The sequence below is a fragment of the Pelodiscus sinensis genome, unplaced genomic scaffold (assembly GCF_049634645.1).
Source record: "Pelodiscus sinensis isolate JC-2024 unplaced genomic scaffold, ASM4963464v1 ctg34, whole genome shotgun sequence".
In the NCBI taxonomy this organism is placed as follows: Eukaryota; Metazoa; Chordata; order Testudines; family Trionychidae; genus Pelodiscus; species Pelodiscus sinensis.
Window position 1 is genome coordinate 7,064,228 of NW_027465849.1, and position 12,865 is coordinate 7,077,092.

Here is a 12,865-nt window from a genome sequence, read left to right on the forward strand (position 1 = left end):
GGCGGGGGGGGGGAGGCTCAGGGGGGCGCTGGGCTGCGGGGGGGGGGGCAGGGCCCAGCAGGGGGCATTGGGTTGCGGGTGGCGGGGGGGGGGAGGCTCAGGGTGGCGCTGGGCTGCGGGGGGGGGGGGCAGGGCCCAGCAGGGGGCATTGGGTTGCGGGTGGCGGGGGCTCAGGGTGGCGCTGGGCTGCGGGGGGAGGGGTGGGGCAGGGCCCAGCAGGGGGCGCTGGGTGGCGGGGGGGAGGCTCAGGGGGGCGCTGGGCTGGGGGGGGCCGGGCCCTCCTGCTGGGTAGAGGAAGCGTCCCGCGGTGTCACCTCTGTCGGATCCGCTGGCTCATGGGAACTGGAGCCGGGCGCCGGGGCGGCTATTTATAGCGCCCTGGGGGGCGGGGCAGGGCTGGGCGGAGACCCCCCAGCGGGGGGTGCGACATGCCAGCCCGCGGCAGGGAGACCCCAGGGGGATGCCGCCAGCTTAGGGGACCACCCCTGCCCTGGTGCAGCCCAGCCCCCGGCTGCCCCCCCACCTCTGCGACATGGCTCACACAGCCCCTCCCCCGCCCTTAGCCCCTCCCCGCACTCACACAGCCCCTCCCCGCACTCACACAGCCCCTCCCCCGCCCTTAGCCCCTCCCCGCACTCACACAGCCCCTCCCCCGCCCTTGGCCCCTCCCCGCACTCACACAGCCCCTCCCCCGCCCTTGGCCCCTCCCCGCACTCACACAGCCCATCCCCCACCCTTGGCCCCTCCCCACACTCACACAGCCCATCCCCCACCCTTGGCCCCGCCCCACACTCACACACCCATCCCCCACCCTTGGCCCCTCCCCGCACTCACACAGCCCCCTGCTGGGTGATGCCAGGGCTGCAGGAGCAGGTGATGTCCCCCAGTGAGCGCCCTGCCCGGTGCCCCCCAGCGCCCCCTGCTGAGTGATGCAGGGCTGCAGGAGCAGGTGATGCCCCCCAGTGAGCACCCTGCCCAATGCCCCCCAGCGCCCCCTGCTGGGTGATGCCAGGGCTGCAGGAGCAGGTGATGCCCCCCAGTGAGCACCCTGCCCGGTGCCCCCCAGCGCCCCCTGCTGAGTGATGCCAGGGCTGCAGGAGCATGTGATGCCCCCCAGTGAGCACCCTGCCCGGTGCCCCCCAGCGCCCCCTGCTGGGTGATGCCAGGGCTGCAGGAGCAGGTGATGCCCCCCCTAGTGAGCGCCCTGCCGGTGCCCCCCAGCGCCCCCTGCTGGGCGAATTAGCCCTGGCAGTCGCTGGCTTCGTGTCTCCAGCAGGTGGCAGGGCAGGTGCCGTGTGCTGCCAGCCAGCACCTGTCGCTTGGCTCTGCTGGTGCCCGCGTAGCCAGGCTGTGAGGCAGGGGACACGCACGATGGCAGCCTGCTGAGACGCCGCCGGCCTTCCCTGGCCACCTCACAGCCTGAGCCTGGTGCCTCCTTCTCCCCAGGGAACGCCCAGACTGTGCCCGGCTGTGACGCGGTGCTGCGAGCTTCCACCCAACAGTGCCTCGGCAGCACGTAAGGGAAGATGCCAGGGAACAGAGAGGCAGCATCTTACCCAAGGGTATGGTGGGCAGGGACCGAATTGCTAGCAAGTGCCCTGCCGGGGGAGAGGGCACAAGCCAGCCCTGGCTGGGCGCCCTGGGCAGCCTCCGGACACCACCCCAAGGTTGGGCACTCACAGCCCTACATGGCCGCCTGGAGGGCCCGGTACGGGGGGGGGGGTCAAGGACCCGCTTTTGGGGTGCCCTCCAGAGGGTGACATTCCTGGAAGGCCAACCCTCCCGCCCCAGGCACGCTGAGCCCACATGGAGAGTCACGTCCTGAAGTCTCCCTCACATGGCACCGGGTGGCCCCCATGCGGCACTGACCCCCCCCATGCAGGAGCAGCAAGGCCCAGCCCTGCCCACCCCCACTGCTCAGTGGCGGGCAGGGTTGTCGGCCCGCCAGAATTCACAGGGTCATGCATCTCCAGGAATGAGAGCGCGTGGCCAGGAACGCTGGCTGCTCCAAACTCTGGCACTGCCCCCCAAGTGTGGGGCTCAGGAAGGACACAGTACCCCAGTCTCTACCGCTGACTGAAGGAGCTGCCCCCCCCCACCCACACTGTGGCCCTCAACAGCTGCCCCCACACCTGGCCTTGTGCCTGCCCTGTCTGGCTCATCAGCTATGTTCTCTCTAAATTTTTTTCCATCCATGCGCGGAATAAATTTTGTTCTGCGAACCGAGGCATGGGCGGGCGTGCACCACCAGTAGCAACACACGGTGCTGGCTGTGCACGCTCTGCGAATCAGCTGGGCAGCAGTGGACTTTCTCCCTTTGCAGGCAGCTGGAGCTGAACACGGATTAGCTTGGTGCCCTGGCTGTACTCACCTCCGTCCCTCCCCCAGCCCTGACCCATTTTCTGCACCCCCCCACCCCACCCCCCGGAGCTCGGCGCTCATTAGCCGGGACTCCCGAAGAGCCGCGCTCGCTGCCTGTGGCTTCAGAGTGGGAGGGCCAGCAGGCGCCCAGCGCCGCAGCTCCAGCCCATGGCTCCGAGTTTCCTGCAACAAGGGAGTTCTGTAGGGTACCGCTGCGAGGGTCAAATCGGGGGGGCCCTCAACCCAGAGCTGGGGAGCCCCCACTCTAAGGCACCCCAAACCAGTCCCCCACAGCACATCGGTTTGCCACATGGGCTAGCTAGAAGTCACACATGCAAATCCCCTTAGACGCCCCGATTCCCTTACACCCCCCCAGTCCCCTCCTGACGCAGAGGAGTTATGAAAACCCACCTCATTAAATACAACGGCTCGTCCAATCCCAAAGGACCAACCCTGTTCCCACATCCCTCTCTCCGCGCTTCCCCGCAAAGCACGCTGGCCGCGGGCAAGCCTTCAGCGCCTAAAAGCCAAAGGTGGATTCCTACAAGGAAAGAACGAAAAGGTGAGCGTTTACACGGCGAAAGGAATCAGGCGCATACACCCGCTACTGGAGTATCCCGAAATAGCCATCCCGCCTCTTCACAGCAAGCCTGTTATTTCGGGGGGGCTATTCTGACGTCCCTGTAAACCTCATTCCGCGAGGGGCGTTTCGGACTGTGGCACTGGGTAGACAGCGTTACGTTAGGAAATAAGCCATTTCGAAATCAGATCGAAATAAGCGACGCCATGAGCGCCAATGACGTCTCTTATTTTGAGCAAGGGCGCAGTGTGGATGTGGCCAAAGGGAATACGCTGCCGGCTGACGTCAAGTCTCCGAGTCGAGCCGCAGCTGGGACGGGTGGCCGGTTGTTGGTTCAGCGCCTCAGTTCAGAGCAAAGATCCCCAGCTACTCCATGGGGGTTACCCCGGGAGCTCACATCTCAAGGACAGGCCGTCCTCGCTATGCATCCAAGATATGTTCCAAAAAACTTGGACTTCTAGTGAAACAACGTAAAGCGGGAAATTTTTTTCCCCACGGTTGACTTCCATTTCTTTCTTTCTTTTTTTTTTTTTGCACAATTTACAAGCGGGGGACAGGAGGACTTACAACGCTCCTACAAGCGTCAACGATGTCAATGATACAATGATCTATACCGTTCTAGCGCAATCCAATAGCATCCAGGGACGGATTAAGCTCTTCGGGACCCCCAGGAGTTCTCAGACTCATAGGCCTTTCCATTCGATTATAAATATTTAGGGGGCAAATGCCCCATCGCCGACACGCCGAATAGCGCCCACTTGCATTTTCGCTCTTGAAAGTGACGCAGCGGGTGAGCAATTCACGACGCTTCGTTCTAAAGGAACTGCCACTTTGATGTACATGACAATTGTACTTCGGATGCACCTGATAGTTAACCGGCGGATGAGGGGACGTGAGGAGAGGCTGCCGCTCCGACTGTATCATTTCCGACTGTAAAATTGGATTTAGCAGGTTTCTTATTTTCGAGGCAATTATGAATTGTGTGTAGGCACTGGGCCCGTTGTGCTAATGGAGAATCCAGCCCTGATCACAGCATACCTCTGTCCCGGCCTGGGCACAGCCCAGCTCCCCTGGAGAGCAGGGGGCTGTCACGGAGTGTGGGGGGTCCCCAGGTCCTGCACCCCATCCGCAGTCAGATGTGACTCAGCTGGCAGGTAAAACAGAAGGTTTTTTGGTTGACAGGGACCCAGCCTAGCACAGAGCTGTTGTTACAGGAACCAGAAGCAACCAGTACAATCCATCTTGGGGATAAGGGGGCCCAGAGCCAGGACCAGCCCCCCCCCAAGCCAGCTAGACTCCCTTCTCCCTAAGCCGGCTGAAAAACTAACCCCCCTCCCCGAACTGGTCCCAGCTCTCTAGACAGCCCCACCTACTCCTTTGTCCTGCTTTCTGGCCCCAAGGTGTTGTCAGTGGTCACCTGGTCGGAGAGGCTGCACGTACTTCCGCAGTGAGTCCTGCCCAGCCTCCCCCTCCTTGTCGCAGTGCCCAGGGAAACTGAGGCACACCCGCACACTGAGTTACCACGGAACAGCCCAGGACAGTGGACTCACATACGACAGAGTGAATACAAGCCCCACTACCTCACAGGGGCAAAACCCACCCCCGCCAGCCCGACCCCACAGCCTCACCCCTTGCTGCTTGGAGCCTTGTTGGGGGCACAGCCCTGACTGGCATCCAGCACTGTTTTGCCCACCCTGGTCACGCTACCCACCCCTCTTTTCTGCCCCTAACCCTGCCCCCCGCAGCTCCTGCCCGCCCCTTCCGAGTAGCTATATAATCACCTCCAGGTGGATTTGAACCTGGGCCCTCTGAAGCAGAGCATAGAGGCCTCTACCCTTGGAGCTAAAAGCCAACCAGCTCCCAGCCCCTGCTGTCGAGGTCTCTTGGTCTTAACTGTTGCTGTGTTCTAGGTCCCACTGCATGGTAACCACACACCGAGGCGATGTCTACACTGGCAGGATCTTGCGCCAGAAGTATGCAAATGAAGCTAAGCGTGGAATATTGCTGAGCCTCATTTGAATATCGAATGAGCCGCCATTTTTGCAGACGAGGCTCTTGCGCCAGAAGGAGCTGTCTACACTGCCCCGTCTTGCGCAAGAAACCCCCTCTTGCGCCATGCTGTTACGCCGATTATTTTCAGGAATAACGGCCTGGCGCAAGAGGGTTTTTCTTGCGCAAGAAGGGGCCGTGTAGACAGCTCCTTCTGGCGCAAGAGCCTCGTCTGCAAAAATGGCGGCTCATTCGATATGCAAATGAGGCTCGGCGATATTCCACGCTTAGCCTCATTTGCATACTTCTGGCACAAGATCCCGCCAGTGTAGACATAGCCTAGGTGTGTGGGTTACAGCTGCACCCACCCCCACCCTGCCGCTGGCTCCCCTTCTGGCTCCCCCTTGGGCCCAGGGCCAGCACCTCAGCCCCATGCACCCCCGGGGCTGTGAGGGCTTCACCCGCCAGCTCGGACTCCCCCAACCCCCGTGGGAGGGAGCCAGGGGCAGGCATGGGCAGAAACGGAAATCACCAATCAGCAGCTTGGGCCTGTGAATTTGGGGGAGCTGCCCAGTGTCCCCTGAGCCCTGGGGCAGCCACCCAGGAGAGAGCCAAATGCCACCCAGCCGACGAGCAGCACGCCCACAGCCTGTGTTGCTGCAGGTGGTGCACACCCGCACATGCCTCGGTGCACAGAACAAAATTGATTCTGCACATGGGTGGAAAAATTAGAGGGAACTCGGGGTTGCCCTGGGACCTCTGCCAGGCATTTCCCTCTGCCCCTGAGTAGCTCATCTCCCTGCCCCGGGAACGCAGGCCGGAGCGGGGGTGGGGAGTAGGAAATACCAGATTAGCCCGTGAAACAATTGGTGTGGCGCATTCACTGCCTTGCAGCGAGGAAGTGCCTTAATTAGTGTCACTCTCACACAAATTTACACACACATATTCACCCACAAATACACACACACACACTCTCTCACACAAATTCATACACATAAGCACCCACACATTCCCCCTCCACAAATTCACTCACCCACAAATTCACACACACACACACACACACACACACACACACACACACACACTCTCTCTCTCTCTCTCACACAAATTCACACACACACACACACACACACACGGACCCACAAATTCACACATACATACTCACCCACAAATACACACACACACACTCACACAAATTCATACATACAAGCACCCACAAATTCTCACACACACACTCACACAAATTCATACATACAAGCACCCACAAATTCTCACACACACATATTCACCCATACTCACCCACAAATTCACACACACACTCTCTCTCTCACAAATTCATTCACACACCCACACACGCACCCACAAATTCACACACACATATACTCACCCACAAATACACACACACTCTCTCGCACAGTCACACACACACGCATCCACAAATTCACACATACACACTTTCTCACACACAAATTCACACTCACACTGAGCCCTACACGTGGGAATTTTGCGCTGCCATCCGCCAGGGGCCAGTCTGCTGATCGGCAGCGCCCCCTGCTGGCTGGCGCGGGAGCTACACACCCGTCCCACACACCCAGCTGTGCTTGCAGGGGGGGGAGTAGGGGCGCTCGCCCTAAAGGGCGCAGTATCAGGCTGAGCAGCTCCGCTGGGTGGGGGGTGCAGGCGGCCCGGGGGCGCTGGTGTAGCCCGGAGCCAGCTCAGGACCCCAGCTCCATTTCAGAGCCACCAGCCCAGTGGGCGCCGAGCCCCGGCAGGGAGCCGGTTTGGGGGGCTGCGAGTGGAGCCCCCAGCTTTGGGCTGTGAGTCGCCCTGGCTCTTGGCAAGTCCCTTCTCAGCAGACACCCCCTTGTTACACCTCCTGGAAGGGCAGGTGCCTGGGAACGCCCAGTCTCCCCCTTCCCCCACGAGGGCAGCACCCCCAGACATCTGCCCCCCCATCCCCACGCTCTCGGCTCCGGCCTGGCTGGCGCAGGACTTGCAGGGGAGCCCCACCGCACCCCACCCCACCCCACCCCAGGGCTGTGGGGGGCCGGCTGGACAAGGCCGCAGGCCGGTGTCAGCAAAGCGGGATCAGGCCCGTCTGAGCTCAGCCTGTTCTCCGCGGAGCCCCTTTCCCCAGTGGCCAGCGCTGGAGCAGGGGGCAGCCGGGGGGCAGGCCTGGTGCGCTAACAAGCAGCCCAGAGGGGGCCGAGCGCAGCGCCGCAGGCCCGGCCCTGAGCCCCGTCTGGGTGACCGTGCTCCCCTGCTGGGCGCCACACCCCAGGGCGGCACTAGGGGGCACTGTGCCCCCCCCAGCAGGTAGGGTCCCTGAGCCGCCTGGGGTGCGGGGGGAGCTGGTTGGGGCTCAGGGTCTGGCACCAGGCCTCCCCCATGGGCCCCAGGCTCTGCCCCCGCCCGCAGCCTGGAGGTGGCCCCGCTCGCCCCGGGCGGGGTCCCCTGCAGCCCAGGATCGGGTCCGAGACCGGCCCCAAGGACTGCACCAGTCCCAGCCTGCCACCCAGCCCCGCCTCTGTGCTCACAGCCCCAGAGCTGGGGGGCAGGGGCAGGCAAGCCAGCCCAGGCCCTCCCTGAGTCCCTGGGATGCCCCCACCTCTGTGCATGGGGTCCCGCCGCCCCCCCACCAGGGCTCCTCATCCCCTCCACACGAGGTCCCAGCACCCCCCAGCTGGGTCCCTAAACCTTCTCCCCCAAGCCTAGCACCCCCAGCTGGGTCCCCAGCCCCTCCACCCCAGACCCAGCACCCCCAGCCGGGTCCCCAGAACCCCCAGCTAGATCCCCAGCTGGGTCCACCCCAGGCCTCAGCACCCCCCTCCCTCGGCTCCCCAACCCCTGCTGGCCATATTGCCCATGCAGGCTGGCCCTGGGATGGGGGGGTTTCAGTGGGTGAGGAAGGGGACCCCGACTCCCACCAGAGTGAGTGGGGGGCACCCCCCCCCGCAGGGCGTGAGCGCGACTGGGAGGGCCCCGCTGGTGCCAGGCCGGGGCTGGAGACCGGCTGGTTTCTAGGGGAGCTGGGTGGGGCTGCTGCCCCCCAGGCCTGGGCACGGCTGGCACCGGGCCCGGCGCCGTTGCCGAGGCGACGTCATCCCGGCAAGCTGCGACAAAGGCCGGTCTCCAACTCGGCAGGCGGCGTCGCCAGCTCATGCCGCGGCCTGCCCCCTCGCCGGGCACCACCTCCCCGGCTGGCGCTTCCTCCCACCAGCTGACCAGCCCCCTGCACCCGGGGCTCCCAGCCCTGCCCCTCTGGCTGCTCCAGCACCATGGGGGGGCTGGGGGGCGCTGTGCCCGGCAGGGGCCCCGAGCCCTTGGCAGAGCATGGCGCCCGGACCCGGGCAGGGGGCCAGGCAGGAGCCCCGGGGGTGGCCGGATCCTGCCGTTGCCAGAGCTCCGTGCTCAGCGTCCGAAGAAAGCGTCGCGCGAGTCTGTCCCACAGCCCCACAGGCGACATGTGGGGCAGGGGGCACGGGCCCCACACGCCGCCGCGGGGGGGTGAGTGCAGGAGTGACAGTTTCTTACAGGTACCGTCCGTGGCGGGAGGGCCCAGGGCAGGAGATGGGGGGGGTTGCCCTGCCCCAGCACCCGGGAGAAATTGAAGTGCAGGGTGGAGGGCAAAGGGCAGAGATTTGGGGGTTTGGAAGCTGCAGGAGTCAAGGTGGGGGTGTACGAGGCACTCAGGGCAGAGGTCTGGAGCGCGGGGGTGCAGGAGTCAGGGGGCTGTAGGTGCGGGGGGTGCAGGAGTCAGGGTGGGGGCTGGAGGTGGGCATGAGGGGCTCAGGGCAGGGGCTGGTGTGTGTAGGGTGGAGTGGGGGACGGGAGGCTCGGGGCTGGGCCGTCCCTGTTCAGTGACCCTGCCCTGCACTGCTCCTGTTCCCAGCCAAATGGGAGCTGCGGGGGGCGTGTTATTAGGCACAGGAATGGAGCTGGGGGGCGCTGCAGCACCTTTGGGAGCCTGGGAGCTTGCCTGCCGGCTCTGCCCCCCCTTCCTCCAGGCTCTGCAGCCAGCTCTGCCCCCCACACCGGCTGGGGCTTCCTACCTGCCGCCAGCCCCATGCACCCGGGGTCTCCTGGCTGCCGCCCTCATCGTTGGGTTGGGCGGGGGGTGGGGATTCAGGTCCTGTTCCCAGCCAGTAACGCCATGGGTGAGCCATGGTCTTGGGGACGCTGACATTGTGGATTTTCAGCCACAAGTGTTGCTAGACTGGAGCAGCTTGCCTGGCACAGACACTATCTAGTGAAAAAACAAATTGACAGAGCCCAAAAAGTACCCAGACACAAACTACTTCAAGACAGACCCAAAAGAGAAAATAACAGAACTCCTCTTGTTACCTACAGTCCACAACTCAGACCCCTCCCGCGCATTATACACACTCTACAGCCCATCTTGGAAAACGATCCGTCACTCTCCGGCCTTGGGAGACAAGCCGATTCTCACCTACAGACCTGAAACGAGTTCTTTCTGATAACCATGCCACAAAACCACATCATAAGCCTCCAGGGACCCAGCCCTGCAGCCAAACACGATGCCAGCTCTGCCTACATATCTAGACTAGCGAATTCATCACTGGAGCCAACAACATCAGCTACCGAATCGAAAGGTCATTTGACTGCACAGCCAGAAATTTGATCTGTGCCATCAAATGCCAGCAGTGCCCCACTGCTATAGATATCGGACAAACTGGGCGGTCTCTGTGGGAACGAATCAATGGGCACCAAGCAGAAATATGTAAAGGAAATATACAGAAACCTATTGGGGAACACTTCAGTCTTCAACATCACGCTTTAAAACATGGGTTCCCAAACTGGGAGTGGTGCCCCCCAGGAGGGTATAAAGAAATTCCAGGGGGGGACACAAGGCAGCCCAGGTCCCCCCTCATCAATCACCCCCCCCCCAAGTTTTGCTGCTATTTTTGTTTTTCAGCTTCCCATTAGTTTCTTTTCTTTTCTTTCTTTTTTGTTTTTGCTCAACAAGTTTTGTTGCTATGGGGGGGGGGGGGGAGTTTCTCAACAATCAGAAAGGGGGCGTGATGCCAAAAGTTTTGGGAACCGCTGCTTTAAAAGAGCCCCAAGTAGCTGTCTTGTCACAAACCAGGTCTACAAGCCAGATCCACAGGGCAGCATTAGAATTAGAGTTCATCCGCAAAGTCAGTTCACATGCTAAGGGACTGGATGGTGATGAAAGTTGGTTAGGACACGACCAATTTAGCAGCTCTCGGTGTAGCATCCTTCCTGACATGGGAGTCTATCTATTGACTTTGATTCTTAGCTGCTTCAGTTTAACTAGCTAATCTTCTGATACTTATTCTGACGATTCCCTCTGCTTGCTGTCTCCTACCCCTCCCTTTTTCTTCCCGCCCCTCTCCCCTTCCCCTCTCCTATTTATTTTGGGTGTACACATCCTAAACTCATAACTCCGGTCATCTGAAGAAGTGGATTGTGCCCACGAAAGCTCATGATCCCATCTACATGTTTTGTTAGTCTATAAAGTGCTACCAGACCATTTGTTGTTGGTGGGTTTTTTTGGTTTATACCTGTCGCGCATCATTCCAGGAGGCCTTGAGCTTTTCATTTAAAAAAAAAAGAGACTTGATTTTTCAAATCTGGGTGCATAAGGCAACTAAATCCATATCTGAGTCACTGTACGATTTGCAGGGGTGCTGAGTACCTGTGAGTCATAGCGCCGTTACTGAAATCCCTTTTGGTGCGGGGCAGGGATGTGAACGACTCGCCGCCTAATTGCTCCCTGTCACAGTGGTGCCTAAACTTCTCAGCATCACATCCCCTTTTTGATTTTTGAGAAACCCTCACGGCCCCCCCAAAAAATAGCAGCAAAACTTGTTGAGCAAAAAAAAAAAAAAGTTGCCCTTTTAAGAGCAGAGCAGGCTTTGCCCTTTTAAGGTGACCATTTTGAAGTCTACCTGGGACATTCCATCCTCCCCTGATTTTTTTTACGGGAGGGATCGGGCTCTTTCTTGGGGGGAAATTGATGGGGGAGGGTTCGGTCGCCTTGCACCCCCACCCCTGGAATGTTTTCATGCCCCCCCAGGGGGTGCACCCCCCAGTTTGGGAACCTATGCTCTATCAGAAAGAGGCAGCCAGTGGGGGGAAGAGGTAGGGGTGTGACGTAGTGGGGGTACCTGGCTGGTTTCTATGCTGCTGGCTCTGGGGTAACCCCCACTGGCTGCCGTGGGTACCACGACCCAGCAAAACAGGATGAGTCACTATGCAAACCAGTGGCCAGACACCCCCCATGGAGAGGAACAAAGGAAGGGGGAATGCTGCCCTGGCTGGGGGGCAGGGCTGGAAGTTGGTTAGTGAGTTGGTGGCTGTCTGGGAGCATGGAGGAGACAGCCTAGGGAGAGGAGCTGGAGTTTAGGGGCCCAGTCTCCCCCCAACTCAAGGGAGCCTGAGGCATCCTAGCCCAGCTCTGTGACCAGACTACATCTGTGCTGTGCTGTATCCTGGAGAGGCAATAAACTTCCTCTATTCCACCGGCTGGTGCAGTCTGTTTGTGCCATTTCGGGGTGCAGGAGACGGGGGACCCCAACGCACCGTCACAAGGGGTGCTTCAAAGTGGCAGTGCCGCGTGGAGCCAGGGTCAGCTGGGGTCTCCCCTGCTGACCCTGGGCTCCATGTGGTGCTGCGGCTTTGAAGTGTAGCAACAGCCCTGGGATGTAAATTGCATCGACTATTCGATTAGCCAATTAATCAAAATGTTACATCCCTAGCGCGAGGCTTATTGGCAGAGCAGGAACGCGTTAACCCTTTCAATGCTGCCCTCTCGCACGCGTGCAGCGAAGCCAAATGACACATTGATTCTATATTGATGGCTGTGGGTTTGTGCAAAATAAAGTCCTACTTCCTGATTGGCCCCAGACTCCCCATTTCGCACTAACAATCCGGCCACTGAAATGAGCGGAATGCGCCTCTTTTGACACCGGCATACGCTGGGCGAAAGGTTTAAATCGTGAGCTTTGTGTTTCACCGGGAAAAAAAGTCCCGACAACGCCGATGAGAGTTTGCGAAAAAGATTTGCTCGCAACATGAACATGGCTTCCCCCCTTCAGCTGCCATTGCCATGCAAGGAACATGTGTACAGTTATGAATCCCCAAATCATTCGGTTACGGAACGGAACGGCAGCTTTCCGTCTTTCGGATTCAGCTGTACCACGTCTGGGTCATTAGTCCCCAAAACGAATGATGTTTGAAGGCAAAATCCTACAAGTTGGAAGCGGTTCTTTTACTCCCCTTTGGCGAGCACGTGAATAAAAAATTCTAGGGCGTCTATTTCACTGCTTGAACTTACCTGTCAGCGTAATTGACGCAGAACGGCTTTGCCCGGTCAGGCACGCGCCTCCGTGGCTAGTTTCAAGATTTATCTGGACAACCGTTTCGCTTCTGATCATTGTAGCGGAAACACCCAGTTTAGGAAAGGCATCCAAAAAGGGCACCCCAGCTCCCTCCTGACCTTCTGGCAGGGTTCACTCCCTTCGCCCCCAATGAACAGACACCTGTCGGTCAGGTAGTCGTAGAATCATAGAATAATAGGACTGGAAGGGACCTCGAGAGGTCATCGAGTCCAGCCCCCCGCCCTCAAGGCAGGACCAAGCTCCGTCTACACCATCCCTGACAGATGTCTATCTAACCTGTTCTTAAATATCTCCAGAGAGGGAGATTCCACCACCTCCCTTGGCAATTTATTCCAACATTTGACCACCCTGACAGTTAGGAATTTTTACCCAATGTCCAATCTAAACCTCCCCTGCTGCACTTTAAGCCCATTACTCCTTGTCCTGTCCTCAGAAACCAAGAGGAACAAATTTTCTCCTTCCTCCTTGTGACACCCTTTTAGATATTTGAAAACCGCTATCATGTCCCCCCTTAATCTTCATTTTTCCAAACTAAACAAGCCCAGTTCAT

General features: G+C 59.8%; 1 long non-coding RNA gene across 1 annotated transcript; it reads right to left on the reverse strand.

Annotated features, from left to right (window-relative positions):
* Window positions 1-2,640: 2,640 nt before the first annotated feature.
* LOC142823832 (uncharacterized) lies at window positions 2,641-9,551 on the reverse strand. The gene is made up of 3 exons (XR_012898934.1): window positions 9,381-9,551; window positions 3,556-4,088; window positions 2,641-2,902 (listed from the first exon to the last, which is right to left on the reverse strand). It is a non-coding gene; the product is annotated as an uncharacterized LOC142823832 (long non-coding RNA).
* Between the last annotated feature and the right edge of the window lie 3,314 nt (window positions 9,552-12,865).